Consider the following 27,126-nt stretch of genomic DNA (forward strand, 5'->3'; position numbering starts at 1 on the left):
TGAGGATAAAAGAAAAAGGTGAGGTGTGATTGAGAAATCTGGAGGGCGTCTCCATGAGTATGGATTCTGTTTTCTTAGACACGTGTATGGGTGGACTATAGTGAACGTTCGATCTGGGAAAGACATGATGAGGATATAAAGTGGGTGTGATATTAAGATCTCACACAAGACAGTTAATTATAGCAAAAAATAAGTCTTCCAAAAATTGAGGGCACATTTCATGATTCTCCAAGGTGATAAAGGCCACTAGCCAAAAACTGCCAAGGGCAACGTTTGCATTTTAAATTTGCTGTGCAGAAAAGAAAGCACACCCTATGTGAACAGTGGGTGCGTCAGTTAGAGGGAGGAGAAAAGGGCTTTTCTAGAGTTTGAAATTTTGCTAATTATGGTACATATAGTGTAAGCGAAGTGGCAAATGCCTTCACATTGGATATTGTCATGAGACAGAATCTTTACGGCAACTGCTTATCTCAGTAATTGTTCAAGAGTTGGGAGGCACTAACAGGGGTGGGAAAATCATTGGAAAGAAAGCAGTGATTGCACAAGAGGAGGGATGATGTGGCTTGAGAAGACAGATGGTTAAAGCAGCCTTGTCCACGTCTAGGTAAAAACATATTTAGGTCATGGCCTGATTAACCGCAGTATGAGAAGTGAACATAGGATTGGGGTTCTGTTTCTTTGCAAACTAGAAAATGAAGAGAAAGGTGAAATGCTGAATCCCAAAACTCCATATCTGAAGCTCTGCACCTTATTTTAAAATTGAATCTGCTTCTCTGAGTCAAAGTGACTCAGGTGGCTCAGATTTCTAGAGTGAGTTGTTTCTTCTTTAGTCATAGGTTTTCACTGAAAATTTTGTATAGTTCATGATTTCAGAAATTTGTTAGCCCTATTCTTGAAGTTCATATAAGCAGGTTTGCGTATTCACAGGCCTATTAGGAACTTATTTCCAGGAGTGACAGTGGGTCCTATATAGGACCATCTAGTGAAAAGGCATTTCAGTTTGGATGCGCATTGCAAGGTTTCTTGACTTCCCTCCCAGTTATGCATAATATTATGATCTGAGGCAGGGAGATACATTTTGTGAGATATCGGGAAGTAAACTTCCAAATTGCCTTTTCTTTTACTGCATAGCTTTCCATGTTGTTCTAATCTATCTAAACAGTCTTTTTTTTTTAAATCTGTACAGTGGAAATTTGATCACAACTGAAAGTTGTGCAAATAGGAAAATACAGATAAGAAAGATCACTCCCTCTTTCAGCTACACTTTCTTTTCTCGAGTCATCTGTGTTTCTGTAAAAGCCTCTGTACATAGTTGATGTTCATAGCAAGAAGAGCTATTGAAGTTAAGATTACCCTGTTGTGCAGGAAGTCAGGAGAAGTAAAGACAGATTTTAATAAGCCAAAAGTAGGACAAATCTTGGAAAAAATGTGCAAAAAACTAAGTGAAATTTATGTTCTCTAGGGGAAAAGATAGACAGATATTCCTTTCATATGGAAGAATCTTTTAAAAGTTGCCAGAATTAGAATGGAGTCAGAGCCGAGAAAGGTTATGAAGAGAGGATTCTCATTCTTGTATGCCTGATAACAAGGCTGCCACAAAAGACTTTGCAAAACCTATAACCCACAAAGGCTACTGCAACCTTACAGAAAGATACATACTTCTGTGAGTGCATCGGCCTGGCAACTGCCTTTCCAACCTTGGACTGATGCCACCCTTGTTATTGATTCTTGTAGCCAAGTATAATTGTCTCACAACAACTTATGTAACCCTCCTCATTTTTCTCTTAAAGATTCTTGCCTCCCTTTACCTCCTGGAACACATTCACATATATTCCCACTGCAATGCCTATTTCCAAATAAATATAATTTTCTTTTATAGTCTTCCTGTCTGTCTGTTACTTAGGCTTGGCAATCTAAATAAATATCATAAAGATTTCATTGTAAACATTGTTTGGTACAGTCATTTATATGGTAGTCCGTGTGAGCTGTTTTCCGTGGGGTATATATCTAGACCGCAAAAACATTTGCGTTCTACAATACCCCTGCAAATTAGCAATCATTATGGTCCCCTTTGATAAATAAACTAAATGAAGCCTGAAGAGAAAAAAGTAATTTTCCTAAATCAGACAGCCTGTTAATGAGAGAGACCCAGAACTCACCAGATAACATTTGCTTCTGGCATAAATTATTATTTGTAGAAGGAACCACATTGAAATATTTTGAGTTCATTTATCATTGGTACATTTTCCATTTTATCACAATAGTTAGGTAATGCAGTATGGAAAGAATAATATAAAATCTACAAGTGCTTCTTGGCTGGCAGCCATCTACTGGCTCAATGACTTTTCCTGTTGGTGAAAACTAATGCTCATCAGTATTGAAAATTTTCATATATTGGTGTGTCATTTTAGACATTTGCAAATAGCTTATTTGAAGTATTAAGCCTTTTGTTTTTACTGCTTTGATTTTATCAGTTCTTGCAGAATCATCCAGGTGTAGTAATATTATACAAAAATGCATCACAGTATATTTTTATGCATGGTAATAGTTTGTATTTAGTTGTGCATATTGTATCTTAGATATTGAAAATAATATTTTGCAACAATACAAACTGTTTTATGAAGCTGAATAAACACATTTTCATATCAATATAATCATATTTACATACTGAATATTTTATAGTTGAATTTATAAAGGATAAGTCATGAAGGGATTAATAATGAAAGAATGTGAATATACTGTTATGTTCTTTTAGAAGTACATGTCAGTATTTGGTATTTTAATAAGTGTCTACTGGCGTGATATTTAGAGTTTCAAACACATCAGAATTCACCAAAATAGAAAATAAGATGAACCAGCCAAAAATTGTTTTAACTTTGAAGAAGAATTATAGAATGTCTACCAGCAAATGTAATTTAATTTATAAGAATGATTTAGAAAGAAAAGAAATGAAGCATGATGCCCATGAATCAGGGGTTTTTAAGTATATGTTATTGATTTATTGCATTGAAACTCTTGGGGTTTAAACAAAAGAGCTATTAAAAAGTCTGTTTTCCATTTCTTGTAGTTGGTTGGAGAAACATTTGGTAAATAAAATGCAGAGATTTCAGTTTCATTGGAAACTATCATAATCCTAGGTCAAGGATTATGGAGTGACTTTTTAAAGAATTATTCTGAAAGTACATTTCAACTTTTCTCATCAACTTAGTGTATTGAATCAACCTTATGTATAGACACTTTTTGCTTTTCTGACCAGATGTCACATTTTGACGCCATATTTAAAGATAAATTAACAGTCCCTTGGTGTTCAAAGCTCATCATATTTTCTTATCATTTCTAAGTTACGTGAGATATTAAGAAATGGACAAAACATGTAATCGGCTTTTTAAAAAAACAGATGTGTCTGAATGTTCATTTTTTTTCCTGTGGTTCTTTTCTGATGTAATTTCTTTAATTCAATCTAGAATGTTTTAACATTTCCATCTTTTAATGTTTTTATAAATACTGCAAGTATTTCATCTTCCTCACAATTGAAAAGGTCAATATTTAAGCCACATCAGCAGTGACTACATTAAACTACCTGAAGGCACGGAGTATTTTAAAAGTGTAGGCAACAGAACCCAGGAGCAAAGCAGAGTCTTTGGTATCGGAATCTAGGTCAGCTCTCTAAAACGCATGTGCCTTCCCAACCATTGCTTTTCCTCTCTAGGTCACTTTGAGGTTTATATGCTTCATTCAAATGCTTGCAATCTGAAACTGTTACAAAAGGGACGAGGTTTCTGAATCTTTCTTCATTTCTTTCTATATAATTCTACAAAATCTTATTTAGAACTATGAATAACAGTACGAAAATATTTAAGACAACAATGTTTTCACTTTTTTTTAACCTACAGATGTTGGGATTGACCTTTTAATTTGGTGCATGATATTTTTTCCATGATTTTATGATTAGCAGCCCACAGGCTTTAGGGATCTGGGCGGAAGAAGCCACAGGTGAAGGCCAGCACCAACACTAGTGAGAATTGTTACCAGTTCATTAAGAAGACACTTACAAAATGTATATTCAAGACTTCCAAGATTGTAGAAAATACTTTATTTCTGTGTACATTTGCTCCTGTGATCACTAATTGAAGGTAACTGCACATAGGATTAAATAAAGCATCCCATTTCTCAATTTAGTATTTATTTACTCATGTAAGTTAGACATTTTGAAACCATGCTTTTTTTTCTGATGGAATAAAGCAAGGGTCATAAGAAGGCAGATAAACTCTGCAGTGTATTATATTCCCTCCATTTCTATCCCTCTGTCAGAACAAAAGATCTCCTGGGAGAGTGGGGAATGCATGTGTTTATTTTACAATTATTAAGGAATAAAATTATCTTGGACATCCTAAAATATCATCTATGCTTCTTCCGTAAGCATAGAAGTGACACAATGCATAGACAAACATGTTTGAAATAACAAGTACTGATAGCATTGATAGGTTTTTGGCTCACTTGAGGGGCAATTATTGATGATATGTATGCAAATTTAAGGAGACTGCATATCATCTGTATGAGTAAGCGCTGAGAAATCTTTAAAAAATAGTGAAGTGACCTATGAAATTTACTTACAGTATAATGTACTTAATGTCATTTTTAATGTTACATAATTAGACTCATAGCACATAAACCTAGGATAATTACACTTCTGTAAACATATTTCAATTACTGTTTTTAGTTGCTTGACTTGAGAGTGATTATTTTATGTCAGTTGTCTAGGTCACCCTCCAAGTCAGTGATATATATTCAGTGACTTAAATTATGCTATATTTATGGTATGTAAATCATGATGCATGTTATTGTCTTCAATTACTTAAGTCCCAGTAAATGTAATTTGAAGCAAAATAATTATGATTAAATATATAAGGCACAATTTATCTGCTTACATTAACAAAGAAGTATTTTGTTTTCTATTTCTTGTTCAAAGCAAAAATTCCTGTGCATATATATATGTATATATATATATATATATATATACATACACACTTTTATAGACAAATGAACAAATTTGAGTTACTCTGGTATTGTTCATTACACCACAATCTTTCAGTGCATATAGAATTCTAAAGATTATAATATCCACATATTATCTTTCAAAATGGCTGATATGTCCAGACATTCCGAGTGCCCTCATACTGAGAAGGGTGTGACAGTGCGCCGATATTCTCCCATGGGGAAAAGGAACACATTCAGTGCAAGTTCCTGCTGAGTGCCACCCACTGCATGCTGTGTCTTGGCGAGGTGAGGAGTGCCACAGGATGGAGGGATGCTGTCCCTGTCTTCAAGGAGCTTGGGGACTAGTGCAGGACTTTCCATGCAGGGAGCTAGAGTGAGGGTATGAGGAGGATAGGACACATGTTTATAGTGGCAGAGACCAGAGAAAAGTTCTCAGAGAGAAAAAAAAAAAAATGGCCTCTGAGCTCCAGCCTCAAGGAAAGGGAAGTGGGAAGGAATGAGAACTGGACCGTGTCTGTGTTTTTCTGTCTGTCTCCCCAGCACTAGGGAAGCACTGGAGTATAACTGATACTAAAGGTATTTTTAAATGAATGACTAAAGAGCATACCAGACAGAAGATGGGCATGAACAAGGTCTTGAAGACAAACTGCGCCTTTCAGGGAGGGTAGCTGCTTGGATCAAGGTGGACAGGCGAGAGAAGAGCCCGGGGTGTGCGTTAGGCACTTGTAGGCGGGATTTTAGAAAGGACGCTTATGTTCCTGTTTAGGAAAGATAATTCCAGGAAAGTAGAAAAGAGGACACAATTGTGACACTGGGGTGGGGGAGTGGGCCGGATGTGGCAATTGACTGTGATGCTGGCTATAGGGAAGAAGAAGTCAATGGAACTACATTTTCTGTCTTAGGCAATTCACTGAGATTGGGCCGAAACAATAGAAGCAGCTCCATGGTGCATGGACTGACTCTAGGGGCCAGTATTTAAATCAGGCACTATCATTTCACCTGTGTGTCCTTGGGCAAGGCCCGGCCCCCTCTGAAACCATCGGGTTATTAGAGTTAAATTAATTAATTCAGATGCAATTGCCTGGTTTATAATGGTGCTCATTAACGTTTGTTAAATTTGTTGTTTAGGGACCCATTTTATTTGTACTTAGTTTTACAAATCAAAACCATAAATGCGGCAACTCCCCATACTTCTGAGGTAACTTTTCTAAGGGAACTTTTTAGCTCAAAGAGTTCAGCATTTGCCTGGGGAAGGTAATTGCTTTGCACTGGAAAACGTGATACAATTATGTGCAAAAGGAGAACAGCAAAATAAACACGTGATATTTTAAAGATGAAAAGTTTTCATCAAATATTTCTTAATGATTTTTACCCTGAATATTATGATGCCATTTTTTAAAGGTTCTTAATCCATGTTAGGTCACAAAATAGTAATTGGACCTTATAAAGTTATTACTTTTGAGCAAGATGCCAGTTGGCTGTCACTACTATTTTCTGGAAACCAACTAGAATCCTAAGAGAAAAACTGACCATATAAAAATATAATGTCATTAAATTTTTGTAATTGCCCCTAGAATTCATATCAATATTGCTTATCTATTGGATCCAGTCTCCTCAGGTTTTCTAGGCCATTTGTTTGCTTCTTTCAAATAATAGGCACAGCTCAGCTACCTTCCTTCAGAGAGGGCAGGGCCATTTCTTTTATGTCTACGATGGTCATTCCCTAGCAGCACAATGCTAGAATTTAGAAAGTGCTTAGGAAGTATTTTTGGATAACTGAATATATAAATGAATGACACCAAAGTTGAGATTTTTCAGGCAGTTGTGTGCAAGAGATTTTTCCATTTCTACCCAAAGGGTGCTGACCAAGGCTTGACCATCTAGCACAGTTAAATTTACTGGTCATTGAATAACCATTCATGTGAACCCAACTTTCCACTGAGATTTTTTTCTTTAGGGCTATTAAGTAAATGATCATCCTCAATCTTAAAGGCAAACATTCAAACTAATTAAATTTAGTAATGGGAATGGTATAAAAATGGCTTTTTCTTTTTTATTCTGTCTAGCACATTCAGCAATTTTTATTTATTCGTTCAGTTATCCTTCTACACCCTAACATTTATTTTATATATACTCTCTACTAAGCATCGTGCTGGGTATTACACACTGATATCTAAAAAAACATGGTCTTGTCATCAAGGAACTTGTTTGTTGCATCTCTTTTCCATTCTGGGAGCTGTGTGTCTCTAGCAGTTTTGTGCTTCAGTAAATTTTAAATGATTAATAGAAAAATGAAAATTTAAAAAGGGTTACGGAAAAAAATAAGCATAAAGTAATTTTTCTAAGATTTCTAAAATTGCAAATTACAAGAAGAAAATATACATATGCCCAATGTTTAGAAGGATATAATTTATAAATAATATGATTTTGGTATTTTTAGTGATATTTTTAACAATCTGAAATATATATAAGTAAATTAAAGGCTGTAAATGGAAAAATAAAACTATCCCAAAGTCATGTTTGGGAAAGACTAATTTCGTCATTTCTACTTTTAATAATAAAATATTTTTCTAGGGGTATCTACACAGCAAACTAACTTATAATATGTGAAGTAATTGGTGAACAATATAGGGAGAGTCTTACAAATTGAAATAAAGCAATTAAAAAAATTATTACATAAACAAATGATGGTTTACATTGATATTTGACACAAATGTCTTCTCTTTATCAGAGAAGGGACATTTAGCAACTTTTTTTATAGGATTTTTATAGCAAAGAGACTTTCATCTTGAGGTGTTTGCATAGAACAGGTTTCACACGTTTCTTTCTTTTTAAAAAATTTCTAAAATATATTCTTACCTAAAATCATAGGCAAAAAAGATGGTTCCTTAAACTGCTGATACACAGACAGTCATAGAATTTAGACCGTGAAATGTGTGAAAGGCAGAGGGTAATTCGGAATCATTTCATTCAACCGGTGCAGCGCTGGCTGTGCGAAGAGGAAAGGGGAAGGAAGAAGGCGACTCGGAAGGCTGTTTATGCAAATGTTCATGGCCAATTTTAGAGAGCGACTGAGTAGACTTAGTTCATCCCTGTGAAACATTTTTGAAATTGCTCTCTATCAATGTTAATTAGGATATGAAATTAAAATCTGCTCATATCCAACTGAATATTATGTCAGCAATATAGGGCACATATTTAGTTGGCCCTGACAGGATTTTAATTTTCTGCAGTCAGTTTCTAGGAAAACCTTGTAAGGAATGGATGCACTGATTTATATTTTCCATTGACAGCTGCCAAGGCTCTACCAAAACCATCTGTCTTATTATTATTGCCTTTTACTGAATTTCTTTGAAATTTCTCATATATAAGAATACTACCCGAGCATTGCCTCTGACTGTATTACAATTATGCCAGCCTCCTTTAGTAATTGCTCAACTATTCAAAACCTTTCTTATAAATATTTTAAAACAAATTGACATCATCCTAGCACACCATTTAATCTACTGTCCTAAAATATCTGGGCGATGTCTTATTGCTATGCTTTCTATGCATGGGTACCTCAGAAGGAAAATTAGCTATGAGACAGTGTTCTAATGATATAATTATATTCAATCATCTAGAATGTCTAGAATTCTGTGACAGCAAATGGTACTCTTATAGTTCTCAATACTTCCCTAACAAACATCTTAGTGCTACGCTATGTGATGTACCTTTGTGTTTTGTATTGATCTGTAGAAAAATCTGCCGAACTAAGTAAAGCAAATGAAAGCAAGTGTTGTTTAAGGACATTTAAATAGTTTAACTGACAGATTGTGTAGGACTTGTAGTGAGATAAATTATACAAACTAATTTCCTTGAAATGCGATTGAGGAAATTGAATTAGTATAAGATAGTTCATTGATAGAAGAAGTTCTGAATGTCATCTGTCAAATAAAAGGCTTTGTCTCAATTATCTACAGCTTATTATTTGAGCAAGAGACATCATACTATAACTTAAACCAAGTAATGCTTGGTTTAGGAGATGTTATTTCATTAACAACTTAGAAATTACCTGTACTGTATTTAAATATAGTAAACTATATTATAAACTGTATTATATATTATATCATATATAATTATAATATCTTATATGTATTCTATGATACATAATATATATTTTATTACCAATAAAATACAACATGATGTATTATATATTATATAATAATATATGTATTATATAATTATATAGTATTATATTATATTACATAATTTATTATATATTATATATTATATTAAATACAGTAATCTACACTTGTTACTATGAGACTTAAATTAGTTAATTCAGTTGCAAATGCCTGGTTTATAATGGTACACATTGAAGTTTATTAAATTTGTTGTTTAGGGACTCGTTTTAATTTCTATTTAAACTTAGTGTAGTTTACTATATTTAAACTCATTTTACTTAATTCCATGAGTGTAAATCATGACAGAGCTCCTGAAAAAGTGATATGATAATAATAACACTAAAAATACGATAAAAACATTCAAGTTGGTTTTCCACACAGTGTCAAATTTGAAAGTAAAGTATCCTCAACAGTCTGCTTTGCTCAATCTTTAATTTTCATGTTCACGAAAGCCAGGCAAAGTGCAATTGTAAATGACACCTGAGACAAAACTTCAGATCACACTCTGCTTCCCTTTTCTTTGTATCTTTCTCTTTTTTCTCTTCTTTAGTTCTGTATTTCGACCCACCAACAATGATCAACTGTATGCTCCTTAAGTGCGGAGATTGCAAAAGAAGAATTAGGCATAGTTTGGTTCTTCAGAATAAACATTAGCACCTCCCTACCGCCCTTTCTTCCTTTTCTTTCTTCATCCTTGTTTTCTTCCTCTCTGAATATTTTTTCTTTTTCCAGCTTTCTTCAATCCATTTTGCTTCCTCATACATTCCTATTTCTCTACAGTAATTAGTTACAAAATATGTAACTGAAATTCTAGAGATTTTTCACCTGATTTTTTTTCATTGTTACTGCTGTTGTGTTTACCTTCCTCTACAAAGTAAAGGGAATCTGAAAAATATCTGGAACCCCAAGGTTGCTCTTTTGCTTTCATCCACTGACCTAATCTTAATACACTGTTCAAATTATCAGTATTCTTTTGATTGCTCTTTGGCTTTAAACATTTTAACATCTGCAGTTTCTATTCTTAAAGCGTCTAATAATCAGCCCATAGATCCTTCTACCCTAAGATTTATTATAAGCAAAACAAGCCTTTTAAAATGTAAGAATTATTTGTAAAAGTGAATTGTGAGTGCAAACTTACAGCTTCTAAGCAATGATGGTGGTGTTTGGGGAGATGGGATGTAGTAGAAAAGCTGACTTCATCATTCCCATGTTCAAATATACGAGGAAAAGAAAGATTCAAGAAAACGTGTTTACTGAGTGTATACCATGTACGTGGCATTGAGCTCAGTGAGCCCTTTCCCACATATCACCTCATTTACAGGCATGTCACATTCATATCCGTACCTACAAGGGATCTTCTGCTGAGCCAGCGTCATAAAAGGAGCCGTAAACAGGGCACAGTGAGAGGAGTCTCTGGCTAAACCAACATAATATTTTAAGATTTTGTAATGCGTATTTTCGTATCCCTACAGAGGTGCTAAAATCACTACAGCAAATGTCTGACGCCACAGTCATTTTTGCAAGGCTTCCCTTGATCTACTGTGTGTGGATTAGGTACTAAGTAGAAGACAGTGGATATACCGTGTTTAAGGGCAGAGGCTTTGGGGAATGAGCAAGCCGATGTGGACTAGTAAGCCTGCAATTTCCAGGCCACAGGACTTGTACTATACAGGGCTTCCTAAGGCTCGCTATTTCTCTAAAATGAGACTAATTATAAGGCACTTGTGAGCTTAAAAGAGAAAACATAATATTCCTGACATATATAGGTGCTCAAAAGGCTACGATGTATGTGTTTACTGTTATTTCTATTTTGAAAAAGTTGCGTTTTGTTCTTCAGTATTTGGGGGCAGTTTGTTTTTCCTTATTGCCAGGATTTCATGGACTGCAGACTGTATTCAAAGTAGGACTTAGCCAGAAAGACTTAGCCTGCAAATGAAGTATTGTCTTATCTCATAGTGTCCAACTCTATTTAGAAATGCTTAAGACAAAACTGTAAATACATTCCAAACTGGTAGAATTTTCTGTCTGAATCCCCTGGGTTTTTTTTTCTAATAAATTAAATTGTAATATCACTTGTTAATCTGCTTCTTAAATGTATTTCAAAATTCAGAAGAAAAGGTGAGGAACACAAACACGAGAACTGAAGTAAAGGAAGGATATATAAGATGATAGAGAAAGAAAGAAGAGATTGATAAGGGAAGGAAAGAGGAGAATGATAATAATTTTGCTACCTCGGCCGGGCACGGTGGCTCACGCTTGTAATCCCAGCACTTTGGGAGGCCGAGGCGGGCGGATCACGAGGTCAGGAGATGGAGACCACGGTGAAACCCCGTCTCTACTAAAAATACAAAAAAATTAGCTGGGCGTGGTGGCGGGCGCCTGTAGTCCCAGCTACTCAGAGAGGCTGAGGCAGGAGAATGGCGTGAACCCGGGAGGTGGAGCTTGCAGTGAGCCGAGATCGCGCCACTGCACTCCGGCCTGGGCAACAGAGCGAGACTCTGTCTCAAAAAAAAAAAAAAAAAATTTTTGCTACCTCAAAATAATATTATAATATAACATTTTGCAATTCTAGTTTTAGAAAATTCTATTAATATATTAGAGAATTTTTGTTATTAATTTTATAAATAGTATCTCAATTCTGAATGGGAAATATATTAACCTCTAGAGAGAAGAAGTTAGCATACTAAACTGGCAACATATATTTAATGTACATTTTACTAATTGTGCCCTCTGAAAAGTAATTTTGCATGCAAAGGACAAGAAAATACACAAAACTAAAATTGGCTGCAATCAACCATTGATAATCTCTACTCATTGTTGTTGAATGGACAGATGCCATAGTGCCCCATATTGGAAAGAATGAAACCAGAAAGCCTAAATCATGGGGAAAATTATGAATCCTTTATTATACATCATCATGTCTCTGTGGCCAAAAATATTGTTTTTCATAGCATAGCAATATACCTGAATACAATCTGCTGATCCCAAGTTGAGCAAAATGGGATATGCTATTTAAATTGGTGCAAATTGCTTTCCGATTTTTTACATGTAGAAAAGAAAAGCCATGTTGGGCCATTTATATGAAAATGAATTTCGTTAGTTCCATTGAAAGTATTCTTAGGTCAAGAATAGAAAAATAGCAAGAAGTATCATTCACATTTATCATTCAAATATAAGATTGATTCTTTGGATGAATAAAATACTATTTTTTTACTTTTATTGTTTTTATCTTCCCTGCAATTAGATATTCGAAAAGAAATTAAGTGAAATTTATCTTCGAATATAAAATCTGAAAATCAAAAATATTTTAGCTTGTGAATTTCATTCATTCTTCAACCAGACTGGAACGTCCACGAAGATGTGTTCTGTCCATTGATAAAGCCCCAGTGCCCAGAACACTGACTCATGTATCGTACATACTTAATAAGTATTTGTGGATTATTTACTAAGCAAATGTTTATACAGATTGGGGTTGAAAAATGGGAGGTGGGCTGGGCGTGGTGGCTCACACCTGTAATCCCAGCACTTTGGGAGGCTGAATCAGGCGGATTACGAGGTCAGGAGATCGAGACGTCAGGAGATCGAGCTGTCAGGAGATCGAGACCATCCTGGCCAGCACGGTGAAACCCCCTCTCTACTAAAAATACAAAAAAAAAAAAAAAAAAAAAAATTAGCCAGGCATGGTGGGGGGCGCCTGTAGTCCCAGCTACTGGGGAGGCTGAGGCAGGAGAATGGCGTGAACCTGGAAAGTGGAGCTTGCAGTGAGCCGAGATTGCGCCACTGCACTCCAGCCTGGGTGACAGAGCGAGACTCTGTCTCAAAAAAAAAAAGAAAAGAAAAATGGGAGGCAATGAGGAATAGAAATGTAAAAATAAAACAACAAAAGGCCATGCCGACCTGTCAGAGTGAAGGGAGCAAGGGGATCTGGTGGAAGGAAACACGATCACCTCCTGGCCCAGAAAGCTTTTTGGTGGCCATGATCTTTGAAACAAACATGGCGTTCATGAGCAGCTGGAGTACATTTCAGGTCGTGAAGGGCATGCATTTGTGGAAATGGCTGAGGAAGTTTGGTGTTTTGTGGAGAATAAGGGTATGAATATAACAGAAGTATTGGGCACGTGTAAAATATGGTAAAATAAGGTGATGGAAGAGTGTGAGTGTGCCAGAGGTTAGTATTCTCTGTTAAGGAGTTTTTCTTCATTCTGTAATTAGAGGGGTGTCGTTTACGTTTTTATTCAGGTAAGCCTAACTGGTAATTCAGAATGATATTTAAGAAAAGTACTCTGATAACATCATGGAGAATAAGTTGGAATGGGGACTGTCGGGAAGATAGCAGGGAGGTATTTTATGATTGGTGAAGGAGGAATGACTGCACTAACAGCATAGAGAAGTAACACTGGCATGCAGGGAAGGGGAACGACACAAAGGATCAATAAAGCAGTGAGAGTAGTACTTTCAGACTTATTAATAACTGTTGGAAGAAATACAAATTTCACAGAAATTTTAGATGGAGTTGAAATCACAAAATATAATTAAATCTTGACCAGTGAAAAGTGATATTAAATACACCTCAATCATTTGTTCACATCGAATGAGAGAAAATAAAAATGCTTACAAAATAATGAAGGCAAAAAGATTATCTTAAAACAAAACATTATACAAAAGTATTACATCAAGGCCTCCAAAATTCAATTAATGAATGTAGCTGAGCAATCCCAGAAAAATAAAAGATAAATGTTGACAAATTGGATGTTATTTGATGTGAACAAAAACTATTGTGAATTTATTACAGGGCTCAAGAAGTTAGAAGACCCAAACTACATAAAACACATGAAATGAAATCCTATAATTATGGCTTTAAATTTGAAGCAGGAAATATATTTAAGGGGGATTATTAATCTATACATCACCACACACTAAGATTACCTTGTATTAGCATTAAACCTGTTGGATTGTCAAAAAATGCCTTAACCATCAATATTTGATTTCTTAAAAAAATCGTGGCTTAGGACTACAATAAGACACTCACCAATATCAACATTGATATCCCTTAAGCGTAGTAGTATTCAATTTGCTGTGATAGGTGATTTTTCTCCATATTCAAACAGAGAATAAGAAAAGAAAGAAAAAAATGTATGTTTAACAAGGCAAGAGAATGGTATTTGGGGATTATTCCTCACTGCTATTGATATAACACAATGCTACTGAGATGAAACTAGAGAAGAATAATATCCTGTATGTTCAAGGGACATCATAGTTAGCGAAATAATGGAAATGTATGTTAAACTTCCATTCATAGTTAACTTGTGATAACTTTCCTTGCAAATTGTAAAATTTAAATGCTATGTAAACTATAGTATTATTAAGGATAATAACAATGATAATTATTGTATACAGCGTTGTGCTAAAATAAATGGAATACCTGGAGATCCTGAAAGAACAAAGCCTTCTACCTTCTGGATTTTGAGCTGATTTAAAGAGAGTAGCTTTTTACAGAACAGCGTAAAGGACTTTTCTTCCAGCAATTCGGACCTAACTTGTGAAAATGGTAGGACTGTGAGGTTCTAGGAGAAAGGACAACTTCAAACTAGAGAGGGATGGACTGATTTGTTTAATAACACTTTCCATTCTCTGTGTTAAGGTGAAAAAAAGAAAAAAAAAAAAAAAGCACCTAACTCAGTAAGTTACATGTGAATGATGAGGCTTCGTAAAGTTTTTCCCTTCCCCAGATCAGTGGCTTTCCCCCTCTTTCTTTGCAAAATGTGTATTGATGTTTTTGTTTGTTTTTGGTTGTTGTTGCCTGAGAATGAGAAAATGAGATTGACCTAAATTTAGCTTGGCTATATTTTATGTTATCCAGAAACACAGGCATGGTTTGTAGTTAACGCTTGCATTCTGAATAGAAACCGCAAATGCATGTGTCTAACATTATCTTAGCTAATTTTTACCCATTTTACTTAATGTGTATTCTTTTTTACAATTACTTGTGTATGCAAATAAACATCTTGTGAAATTAATGTGTATACGCATTGATGTGCTTCTTAAATATTTTTTTCTTTTTGTCCTCATTATTACACTCTCAGTCAATAAGGTAGTCAGTACATCAAAAGATTTTCTTATCTCTTCAACGTTAGAAGAACTTGTTCAGAAAAATATTTGCCTTTTATTAACATAAACCAATTATTTTGTGTAATTTAAACGTAGCTTTAGACATGACTACATTGTACAAACATTCACATTAGAACTCAAAAAGCACAGATAAAAATAATTATTCAGTGCTTCCTATGTGGTAGAAGTTTGCTTTACAGTATCTGAAATTCTTACAATGATCCTGTAATAGAGTTGCCATTATTCCTAATGTCCTATGGGTAGGAAATGGGGATAGTAGGTTTTTTTTTAACTCAATTATGTGGACTTTAAGAATACTTGTAGAAACTGGCATTGCATATCAGGTCTTAATAAGATTCTTTTTTTGTTTGTTTTTTAGGTGGGTGAATATGTTGTTTTTGTTTTTCAGTAATATAATATTTTGACATGTTGTTAAGCATTATAACTCCTGCAATAAAAAAAAAAAAAAAAAACACTGCATGCTAGTTAGAGAACAATAGATTTACCCTATCATCATTAACATTATCATACCTTGTCTCCCTCTTTCCAGTTCAAGGGCTGAGCAATTCTAATAGTACTGGGAAAAAAGGACTCAACAATTATTCAAGAGAGACAAGTCAAAAGCCTACAGGAAAATAATCCTGGTTTAGATTGGAAAGGAAAAGTCAAGTTAAAGACGTAACCATGGGCTTTCATGTTGAATGTAAAAGTGGCAGGCAGCTGTTCTTGTTCTTCATTTCCAAGGGCATAGAACAGGAAATGAGGTGTAAGTTGCAGTCCCGTGGATCCAGGTTAAGTATGAATTGGCTGTAGGTTACATATAAATTGGCTGTGGGAATCATTTACATAAATAAGACATTTAACTCTTTTCCTGAACATATTTTAAAACAGTGAAATTCTCTCTCCTGTTTCGAATGGTTTACGTTTTACCTTACTGTGAAATAAGAATGAATAGGTCTGCAGACATACTGCCCTGAGGGTGCTTGATCTTATCCGAAATAAGAGTGAACAAGATGAGTTAGGGAAATTCATAGTCACACTCATTTTATTCTTCAGACAATTTCAAGCAACTTTCAAAGACTAAAATAAAAAAAAAAACTTTTAGTGATTCATTGTCAATTTACAGACTAAAGAAAGTAGTTAAGTTGAAGTGGGTTTATTTGTGTCTGGATACCAGAATTTATAATAGGCTCTGTGGGTGGAAGAGACTTTATAACCCAAAATCAGAGTAGAAATTGATTCAGAACAACTAGGTCTGACTCAAACTTATGACATGTTAATGACAGAAAGTTTGAAGCTGAGGTTTAAAAAGAAATACTAATATTAAAAGTTTGACATAAACCTATTTCTTAATTGAAGTAGCATTGCCTCTTAATAGAAGCAGGAGATACTTGATGTGTACCTGGCATCAACTGGTGTCTTTGGGAAAATTATAAAAATAGATTAAGTAAAATGTTCACAATAGCATTTTGCATGGTATTGGGTGGGAGGAATTGTTATATTTGATAAATACATTAAGATGTCATTGACTAACCCTAAATGCATAGCCTAGCTATATGTTAGGACAATTCTTGCATCATAATCAGTTCTAGTGTTGACAGTGTGAATTTTTCACTGTTGTTGTAGAGAGTGCTTATCAACACGTAAGATATTCACAGATAAGTATTTCTTCTAATGGCATTGCGGCATAATATGGAGCGTATGAAAAAATCAACAGCCCTGCTATCCTGTTGAAATAAACTGGATCACCTTGAGTTAAAAGGGCACAGAACAAACTTTCTCATTATTTTCTGTTTTTCTTCAACTGTCTCTTATTAATGTCAAACTATATAAGTTATTACCAAAAACATGATACTTTTGATCTTACCAAATAAAAGAAAGGTTTTATTTGTGGTTGTATTTACAAGTCTCACTGATGTCCATAAATATTATTTACAAATTAAGGATATTGGAGCTACAGAATTAAAAAGAGGCCAGGCTCAGTGGCTCACACCTGTAATCCTAGTGCTTTGGGAGGCCAAGGCGGGGGATTCCTTGAGGCCAGTATGCATGGCTGTAGTGAGTTATGATTTTGTCACTGCACTCCTGCCTGGGTGACAGAGTGAGACCCTGTGTCTAAACAAACAAAATGATTAAAAAGAATTAAGCTTAAAAAGTGTAATTTTGTGTACATTATAAAACATGAAATGATATCACCAAAGCCTTTAGTGTGATTGTTACATAAGTGTTTCACTCTTTTATGAGCTTTAACTAACATACATCTGGAAACCTATAAACACATTTTTATTTCATTAAGTCAAACTTGTGTCTAGAAAGACTGTCATTGTGATAGTAGTTTGGCAATTTAATGTCAGAGTATGTGGACACTGCACTTACAATGTCCCATTTTGGTCCTGAGGACGTTTGGGTTGAGCCACAGGAAAGCAGATGTTACTAGGCTCAGATACCAATATGTAAATGTTATAAATTTTTACAAATTTGTGTTTTATAAAGATCTGTTTGTGGGGGAGAAGTGGATCTTGTGAGTATTGCTGAGTGACACTTTGACACTTTCACATTTTGTCTTTAGTTCTCCTGAAAAGTGGCATGGACTTGAGGAAAAATCTATTATAATTTTACTAAATGTCATATGTATGGTATTAAAATAATCCATGTCTAGCATTACGTTTGTAAAGATTTTAAAAATATGCGTTATGATAGGTTACAAAGTTTTAGTATGGATCAAATAGGATTAGTAGTGTACTTGATAAGAAAGACAAAATTCTGAGATAGGTTCTTGGTCTTTGAGCATAGTAAGACCTGCTTTCTTGTGGCTCAACCCAAGCTTTCTCAGAGCCAAAGTGGGACAACATTGTAAGTGCAGTGCCGACATACTCTGGCATTAAATTGGTAAGCTAGTATCTCAGTGACAAACTTTCTGAACACAAGTTTGACTTAATGAAATAAAAATGTGTTTATAGGTTTTCAGATGGACTGCACATTTTAAAATTCCACTTATGTGCCTCATTTGCATATTGATAAAGTTAATTTGAAATCGACTTCAGCTCTTTTTGTAACTTAAAACATAGCAAATTTGTAGAGTCTGTTTTTTTTTTTTTTTTTTTTTTTTTTTTTTTTTTTTTTGAGATGGAGTTTAGCTCTTGTTGACCAGACTGGAGCGCAATGGCGTGATCTCAGCTCACTGCAACCTTCGCCTCCCAGGTTCAAGCAATTCTTCTGCCTCAGCCTCCTGAGTAGCTGGGATTATAGGCGCCTGCCACCACGCCTGGCTAATTTTTGTATTTTTAGTAGAGGCAGAAGGGCGGGGTTCACCATGTTGGCCAGGCTGGTCTGGAACTCCTGTCCTCAAGTGATCCACCCGCCTCACCTTCCCAAAGTGTTAGTCTGTGTTTTATGTGCTTCAGATGTAAGGATTCTTGGTAAACTCATTATTATTTTTTCACAACATTATATTTTTGTCAATTCTGAGTACAATGTATTTCTTTTTATGACTTACTGCAAAAGGAATTTTAAAAATAAAGTATCCATTAGAAGAACCAAATGATCATCATATACCCTAAACTAATATTTTTTGGGGTTCTGCATTAAAAATATATCTAATTATAAAAGTATTACATGCCCTTATGGAAAACTTGACAAAAGTATAAAGTCTAAAACGATAATCACCCGTGCCCCAGGAGTAATCACTATAGAGTGAAGACATAAATGATTGCTAGCTAGCTAGCTAGCTAGATATGATAGACAGGTACATAGTTTTTGTCTTTTTTAAAAATAAGGATTGTAATATAGATGATACTTTTAATCTTGCTGTTTCCATTAACAGCATAGCCATTTTAAACTATTACAAATTTTAGGGAATATTTGATAAATATTGACAAACTTTCGGCAAAAACATTTTTACCATTTTATATTCTCGCCAATCTTACTGTAGTTGCAACAAACCTGAATATTAGTAACTTTACATTTTTCTATATTAAATAAGCAAAATAAATAGGAAAAGGTGGATTTCATTTTTCCATTTGCCACCTTTACAACCTTTTTAAAAAGTATATGAGACTAATAACATTTTTAGGTTTGTGGGTAGTTTTTACCATCTCCTTCCAGTATTATCTTAGGATCAGATGCCGTTTTTGCTATACTGTCTTATGATTTTTCCTACTGGTGCTATAAGCTCTTTAGAGAATAAGAATCCTATATTTTTAATATGATGTAACATTGTTACAAATCTATGTTTATAGATTTTTATTTAGCCCTGTATATTATATAACTAAAAGACCTCTAAAATAAGGCCCTAACCTGCACCCATTTTCTATGCATTTTTTTCCCAAATCCATTTAATACTGTACCCATATATGGCTAAAAATTAACACTCCTTGGTTAACTATGAACATGGTGAAACAGCTGCTTCTTTTATTCGCATAAATGTATGCAGAATTGCTATGCTATTTTAATAACTATGCAATAGACACATCTTGCCATGACTCATTTCATGTTGCTGTTAGTGAATTATGTGTATGTGATCTGACATAAAGATTTCAGCTCTGTTTTATTCAATTTATCTTCATCATCATCAGTAAAACTTCATCATATAGGAGATGATGGGTAAATGATTACTTACAGAACAGATTTAAATTAATTAGACAATGTATAGTTTATTCTATAAATGCTTTCATCTAAGCTTCCAAAATAAAATTAGTCTTTTCAATATTTTAATACCCACCCTTTATGCTTTCTTCAATTTGTTGCCTATTTAAGAGTTAATTTTGGCATATTCTATATACTGTACTACTCTACGTTTTTCTGTAAATGTTTTTTGTCATAAGTTATGTTTAATACTTTTTATTTTAGCCAAGTTGTATATGTAAATACGCATGAAAGACTTTGAGGAGTGCTTGGTATAAAGTATTTAATAAACATTGATGGTTGCCATTCTGTAAATGCTTCAGGAAAATTCTTAAATATTATGTCTGAACCACTCTAGTTTCCTAAATTAGCCTATGGTTTATCAGTCTTGACGGTTTTGCATTGTAAGATAGCAGTAATTTTATGGAGGCAGCACTGTAAACCTGCACCATTGAACATTTTCACATATTGTGTACAGTGTACAAGGGAGTGAATGAGTCCTGAACAGCACAATTTGCCATTTTAATTTTCCTAAACAAAAGTTCAGTTTCTTCATCCTTCTTGCCTATATATGTAATTCAAGACATACTAGTTGGTTGACAAGTTTCTGTCCTGATTATTACAATTGACCAGGAATTTAGGTGAATATAACCAACTCCCTGGCAGCATATTGCAGTGCAGAGAGCATGGGCATTCCACTGGGAGACCTGGGTGTCAGTTCTGACTTGGCCACTTTGTAGCTATATCACCCTGAAAAAGAATCTGTCTGAGTCTCAGTTTTATTATCTGTAAAATGGAAAAAGAATGTTTGCTTCTATTTTAGGATGATTTTGATGCTTAATAAAGAACAAAAATGTGATGGTGTTTGGGGTGTAGCCACTGCTCTCTATGTCTCTGTTCTTTTTCACTCTTGCTTTTTCTAGTCTGTATATCTCATGATCCAGACTGACAAAGAAATGATGAGATAAAGGTGAAGTAAGCATAGTTCCCAAACAATAAACGATCTGTGTATAAAGATTTTATACTGTAAGGTGGAACTTTGTATGATTTTAAGACAGGAATTGCCTGACGACGTTCGTACCCATTTGTAACTGAATTCGTGAAGTACTTTTTAAAGCAAAAGAGATTTTCAAAAATTGTGAAATTACTCTGTACTTATTGTTGTAATTAAACTGTGGAGTAGAAATTACAGTCTTATCAAAATTTAATTTTAGTAAATTCAAGCCAAGCCACTAAAATTTTAATTTTAATTTTAATATCATGATCTCTCTTGTCCTTTACTTGTATACACACACAAAATTTCCATCTGTTATTTCACCGTGTTTCCTAATTCTTATTTCTTCTCTTGGTCCAGTTCAGAAAAGCCTGTGATCCACTCCACGGCAACCCGAGGGAGTGGTCAAGTCACACAGAGCTCTGTGTCACCCCCTGACAGTTTCCTCACCACAGTCAGAATGGCACTTGTGACAGACACTGGAGTTTCTCTTCAATCTAATTAAGGTTCCATTAACTTAACTAGGTTAACCATATTTGCTTTCTATTATGGCCAACCTCCAGGCCAGAATTTCAATAATTATCATATATTGTTGATTTTTTTTTTCCACGAATGCTTTCCGGTTGCCAGTGTCCGTCAGCAATTGGGCAAGCCTTCTGTCTATGTGGCAAAAAATGTTTTTTAAAAAAGGATACAGTCAAACTGCATTCATTGATTGGCAGACACATTCTAGCTGCTAAATGAGCTGCTGGGGTCCTCCAGATAAGCCCCAGCATTCTGGAGCTTGCCCTGCAGTGGGTGACATGGACATTTTCAGCAGAGCTGCGTAATGACTGTGGCCTTGTGCCGGTAGATTCCAAGTGCTGTGTTATCACACATGAGGAAAAACTGGGCATTCATGGAACCATTACTGGAAGAGGAAAAGGCTAGAATGAACCCAAAATTTCAACTAGAGATTGGCCATGGGAAGAGAGAGGAAGAAGATATTGCAGGAAGAAAGGTAGTGACTTGAACACATTTGGAAAAATGCATTTATTCAACAATATCCACCAGTGCAGGAAGAAGAGAGAGAGAGAGATGATGTCAGACCATGAATGTCCCAAATAGAAAAATTAAAAAGGGAAACTTTGTTATCAGATAGATTGACTTTAAAAAACATAACATTTGGGCCCAATTATGGAGAATAGATCAGTGAGGGCAAAATGAGACACCCAGATAATAACTGGGAGGCTGTTATAATGATCCAGTTGAAAAACAAGGAGGATAAGCTAATTTTGGGATGATGGGTTGAAGAAAATAGAAAAAAAGGAGTTACAATAGACAGGATTCAAACAAGGAGGATGAAGAAGATTTAAATGCTAAGGGTGACATCCAAAGTACAGACTGACCCAAATCTCTAGATGGTGGCTCTGCTGGGCAAGCTAAAGAAATGGTGAAGTCAACTCAGGACATGCTGACTTTGAGATATTCAAGGGACAATTCATGCAAACCGTGGGTTGACAGATGCACATCTAACCTGGGGATAAGGATGTAATATAAGATAAAGCTTTCAGTTCCTAACAATGAATGAAATTATCAAGGTCTAAAAAAAGAATTATATTACCTAGGAAGATTGGATTGGTAGATGCACTTATTATTTATTGGTAGATGCACTTATTATTCAAGCACATATACTGCAGTATTCAGGAAAGAGTGGCTTTAAGTATTTTCTATGAGACAGATGTATTAGTTTGCAAGACGTTTTAGACTGGTAGTAATTTTTTCTAAAAACATAACTTCAGAAATACTTAATTGTACTTATTCATTTACTAGAATAAATGATATACCAGTTATGGGAATGTAGCAAGAGTCGGGTAGCTCTCAATTCCATTCTCTGAAAGTCAGAAAAAGACATGGAAGTATTGGTGTTAGCTAATTAATTGCTTTACCATGCACGTAACAATAGGTTTGGTGTCATTGGTTGTAAAACTATAGACACATAAACTGTGAATCATAAAGAGAACAGAAGGCATATTTGAGACTCAACCCATGTGTCTGACTTTGTATTACCTTTGAGCTTCTAATAAGGTTTGTATCTTTAAATAAACCAATTACATAGACATTCTTATCATATAATTGTGATGATAATATTTTCAGGCGTAAACATATATTATTGGAAAAATTTAAGGCCAGAGTTTTAGATTATTGAAAAAAATTAGTGTTTATGCATATATATGGATTTCTCATCAACATAAGAATATATTCTGTTATGGATGTACAAAGAACTGGTTAAAAGTATTTTCTTAAATCTTCAGTAATGAATAGTGATGATAGTTTAATATTATCTTAAAAGAGTAATATTAGATGTACATAATAGATCTAATATTTTCTCTGTAGGTCATGAGTAGGCGTAGGAGACTAAATGAAATAATAGCGTGAAATGATTATATAAACATTCTCAGGTTTATCTACCACTCAGGTTATGAATCTCTCTGAACTTCAGTGCTCTTACCTCAGAAATGAAGATATCTCAGGCGTCCATTGTCCCCACTAGATCTACTTTCCAACATTCTTTGCTCGGCTCTCAGCTCCTGGAAGTGGACCTGTAGCATCAGTGAGTTAGATTTCAGTGAGTTTTGTAGTCATTTTGGTGAGAAAAGTGATTGCCTTGGGAGGAGATGAGAGGGAGAGAAGAGGCTGAGGTCAGGCATATATTCTCTCTCTCTCTTTTTTTTCCTGAGATGGAGTTTCTCTTTTGTTGCCCAGGCTGGAGTGCAGTGGCGCAATCTTAGCTCACTGCAACCTCCGCCTCCCAGGTTCAAGTGATTCTCCTGCCTCAGCCTCCCGAGTAGCTGGGATTACAGGCGCCCACCACCACGCCTGGCTAATTTTTTGTATTTTTAGTAGAGACAGGGTTTTGCCATGTTGGGCAGGCTGGTCTCAAACTCTTAACTTCAGGTGATCTGCCCACCTCAGCCTCCCAAAGTATTGGGATTACAGGAGTGAGCCACCACGCCTGCCTTTTTTTTTTTTTTTTTTTTGAGAAAGAGTTTCGCTCTTGTTGCCCAGGCTGAAGTGCAATGGCACAATTTCAGCTTACTGCAACCTCTGCCTCCTGGGTTCAAATGATTCTCCTGTCTCAGCCTCCTAAGTAGCTGGGATTACAGTCATGCACCACTATGCTCAGCTAATTTTGTATTTTTAGTAGAGATGGGTTTTCACCGTGTTGGTCAGACTGGTCTCGAACTCTTGACCTCAGATGATCTGCCCGCCTCGGCCTCCCAAAGTGCTGGGATTACAGGCATGAGCACTGCACTCTGCCCATTTATTCTCTCGAGTTCCTTCCTGTGAGGGTTCTTTGTCCTGGCTAAGTCCTCAACAAAACCTTTGCTCTTCCAAAAGAAACTATCTCTGGGACTCTGTGACTTTCTTTCTGAGCCCTCTCCATACTCTTGTCTTTTGAGTCTTGGCTGTGGGAACACCCTGCCTGGCTTTTACACCAAACCTCATGGTACCCCTACCTCTTGCCCACAATTCTCTCTCTGTAAATAAAATCTCCTCACATTGTCCCAGTTTGAGTGTCCTCTGTGGCCTGTCAGATCCTGATTGATAACACGTTCACCAGGATTACAGAAAATTATTCTTTGTTTCTGTAGGTTTGAGAACCACTGTCATCAAAGTACAGCCTTCCGAAAGTCTGTAAAGGGGAACAATTATTATAGGTATTTCTTTGCATCTCACTGGAGCAATCTCTTTTTTATCCCACAGGTTATTGGGGTACAAGTGGTATTTAGTTACATGAGTAAGTTATTTACTGGTGATTTGTGAAGTTTTGGTGCACCCATCACTGAGGTAGTATACACTGAATGCTATTTGTAATCTTTTATCTGTTACCCCTCTCTCACCCTTCCCCACAAGTCTCCAAAGTCCATTGTATCATTCTTATGCCTTTGCATCTTCATAGCTTAGCTCCCACCTAGTGAAAACATGCGATGTTTGGTTTTCCATACCTGAGTTACTTCACTTAGAATAATAGTCTCCAATCTCATCCAGGCTGAGGCAAATGCTGTTAATTCATTCCTTTTTATGGCTGAGTAGTATTCCATCATATAGACCATCTCTTCATGGCTCTCGGAAGGAGACGTCTTCTCTCAGCCACTCATTGAGGGGAGCAGTTGCGTGGAATCAGCACATAGTAACCCTTCTGCCTCCCGGGAGCTCAGCTCTGAAAGTGTACTGGGTAGAAGAGGAAGTGAGTGCATCTCTCACAGTAAATGGTTTTTGTAAGATTTTCTTATAAAACCATACACACACACACACACACACACACACCACAGTTTATCCACTTATTGATTGATTGGGCATTTGGGCATTTGGGCATTTGGGTTGGTTCCACGATTTTGCAATTGTGAATTGTGCTGCTGTAAACATACGTGGCAAGTATCTTTTTCGTGTAATGATATCTTTTCCTCTGGGTAGATACCCAGGAGTGGGATTGCTGCATCAAATGGTAGTTCTGCTTTTAGTTCTTTAAGGAATCTCCACACAGTTTTCCATAGTGGCTGTACTACTTTACATTCCCACCAGCAGTGTAGAAGCATTCCCTGATTACCACATCCACGCCAACATCTACTTTTTTTTGATTTTTTGATTATGGCCATTCTTGCAGGAATAAGGTGGTATCGCATTGTGGTTTTATTTTGCATTTCCCTGATCATTAGTGATGTTGAGCATTTTTTCATATGTTTGTTGGCCATTTGTGTATCTTCTTTTGAGAGTTGTCTCTTCATGTCCTCAGCCCACTTTTTGAGGGAATTGTTTGTTTGTTTGTTTTTTTCTTACTGGAGCAAACTCTTTTTAATTTGACTTTAAATATTGATCAGAACAGACCTTAAAATGTTTCATCTGTGACACTTTAAGATAATTCGAGGAGCTTTCTATTCTATATAAAGAAGAAAATAAGTGAATAATTTACTAGGAAAAACTTTTATGAACTGACAACTAGGAAGAGCTATGCTGGTATTTGTGGATGCCTTTGTATGATAGCACAGGATAATTGCTTGTTTCAGTAGTTACCTGCAGCATGCGGTTTCCATGCTTTCACCTGCTGTTGGGGTTGTTTAAAAACACAATTTCTACTTGAGACCCATCACTCAAAGTCAGCAGGGCAGTAGTTATTTCGCTACTCTTTGCATGTCTTTGTGGAAATCTACTTTTCTAAAATAAACAAGTATATGTAGATCCTATTGTGTACAAGTTTTCCTGAAATCCCATGCAGCTTGGCATCTAAAGTACTATCTACAGCTGGCACCTCTTCATGGCTCTTGGAAGGAGATGTCTTCTCTCAGTCACTCACTGAGGGGAGCGGTTGCGTGGAATCAGCGCATAGTAACCCTGCTGCCTCCCAGGAGCCCAGCTCTGAAAGTGTACTGGGTAGAAGAGGAAGTGAGTGCATCTCTCACAGTAAATAGTTTTTATAAGATTTTCTTATAAAACCATTGCACAGAAGTGTAACTTAGCCTTTCCTTACAATTTTTGTCACCAACTAAGCAATAATGCAAAAAATAAAACAAAAAAGTGTTTGGTTCATTGATTCATTCAACAAACTTTACTGAGCTAGGCAGTGTGGGTTTGATAATTAATAAAACGTGTATTAGTTGTCCACATAATGATTACAGTCAATGCAGGCAACAGCAATATGCAATTAAATAAACAATTAAAGTCAAAGAATAGAGCTTTTAGAGGCATATAGCAGTGACATCTAACTCAAAATGAGATTATGCACCAAATAAAGTGCTGCAAAGAAGAGGTCCTGAAGATGGGGTGTGCTTCTAATATGATCTAGTAAGCTGGCACATCTTTGATTCTGTCAGTTAGTGAGAGTTGCTGATAAATTTTTAAGTGATTAGACCAAACATCATGCTCTCAAAACACATTTCAAATATGTAATGTTATTAGTAAGGGAAGAATAGATGTGGATAGATTTAAGTAGCCCCTGGAGTTAGAAGGGAGACAGAGTTTACATGTAGGGGTGGGAGCAAACTGAAGTAACATTTTGTATAGATCCAAAATGTAGATCAGATTTAAAAAATCTATAAATTATACTCAGGCTGTTTCTTCAATGGAATGTTGATTTTTAAATCTCTTAAGGTTTATGTAATATAGCCTCTGCTACAAGTAGATACTCTCTCATATAGCCCGCTGTTTTGCCTTTAAATGATTAGTATGTTAGAGATTTATTAAATTAAAAATGAACAT

General features: G+C 35.5%; 1 protein-coding gene and 1 long non-coding RNA gene across 4 annotated transcripts in view; both read left to right on the forward strand.

The window, feature by feature from the left end:
• NALF1 (NALCN channel auxiliary factor 1) overlaps positions 1 to 27,126 on the forward strand; it is a 713,496-nt gene that overhangs the window by 61,632 nt on the left and 624,738 nt on the right. The window lies entirely within an intron of this gene.
• Positions 9,236 to 27,126, forward strand: part of LOC134732597 (uncharacterized) — a 72,440-nt gene continuing 54,549 nt past the window's right edge. Inside the window, exons 1-2 of one of the 2 annotated variants that reach the window (XR_010115901.1) lie at positions 9,236 to 21,395; positions 23,348 to 23,482. This is a non-coding gene — a long non-coding RNA (uncharacterized lncRNA). The other variant, XR_010115900.1, reaches the window with a different exon arrangement.

The sequence above is a fragment of the Symphalangus syndactylus genome, chromosome 15 (genome assembly GCF_028878055.3).
Source record: "Symphalangus syndactylus isolate Jambi chromosome 15, NHGRI_mSymSyn1-v2.1_pri, whole genome shotgun sequence".
Lineage (NCBI taxonomy): Eukaryota > Metazoa > Chordata > Mammalia > Primates > Hylobatidae > Symphalangus > Symphalangus syndactylus.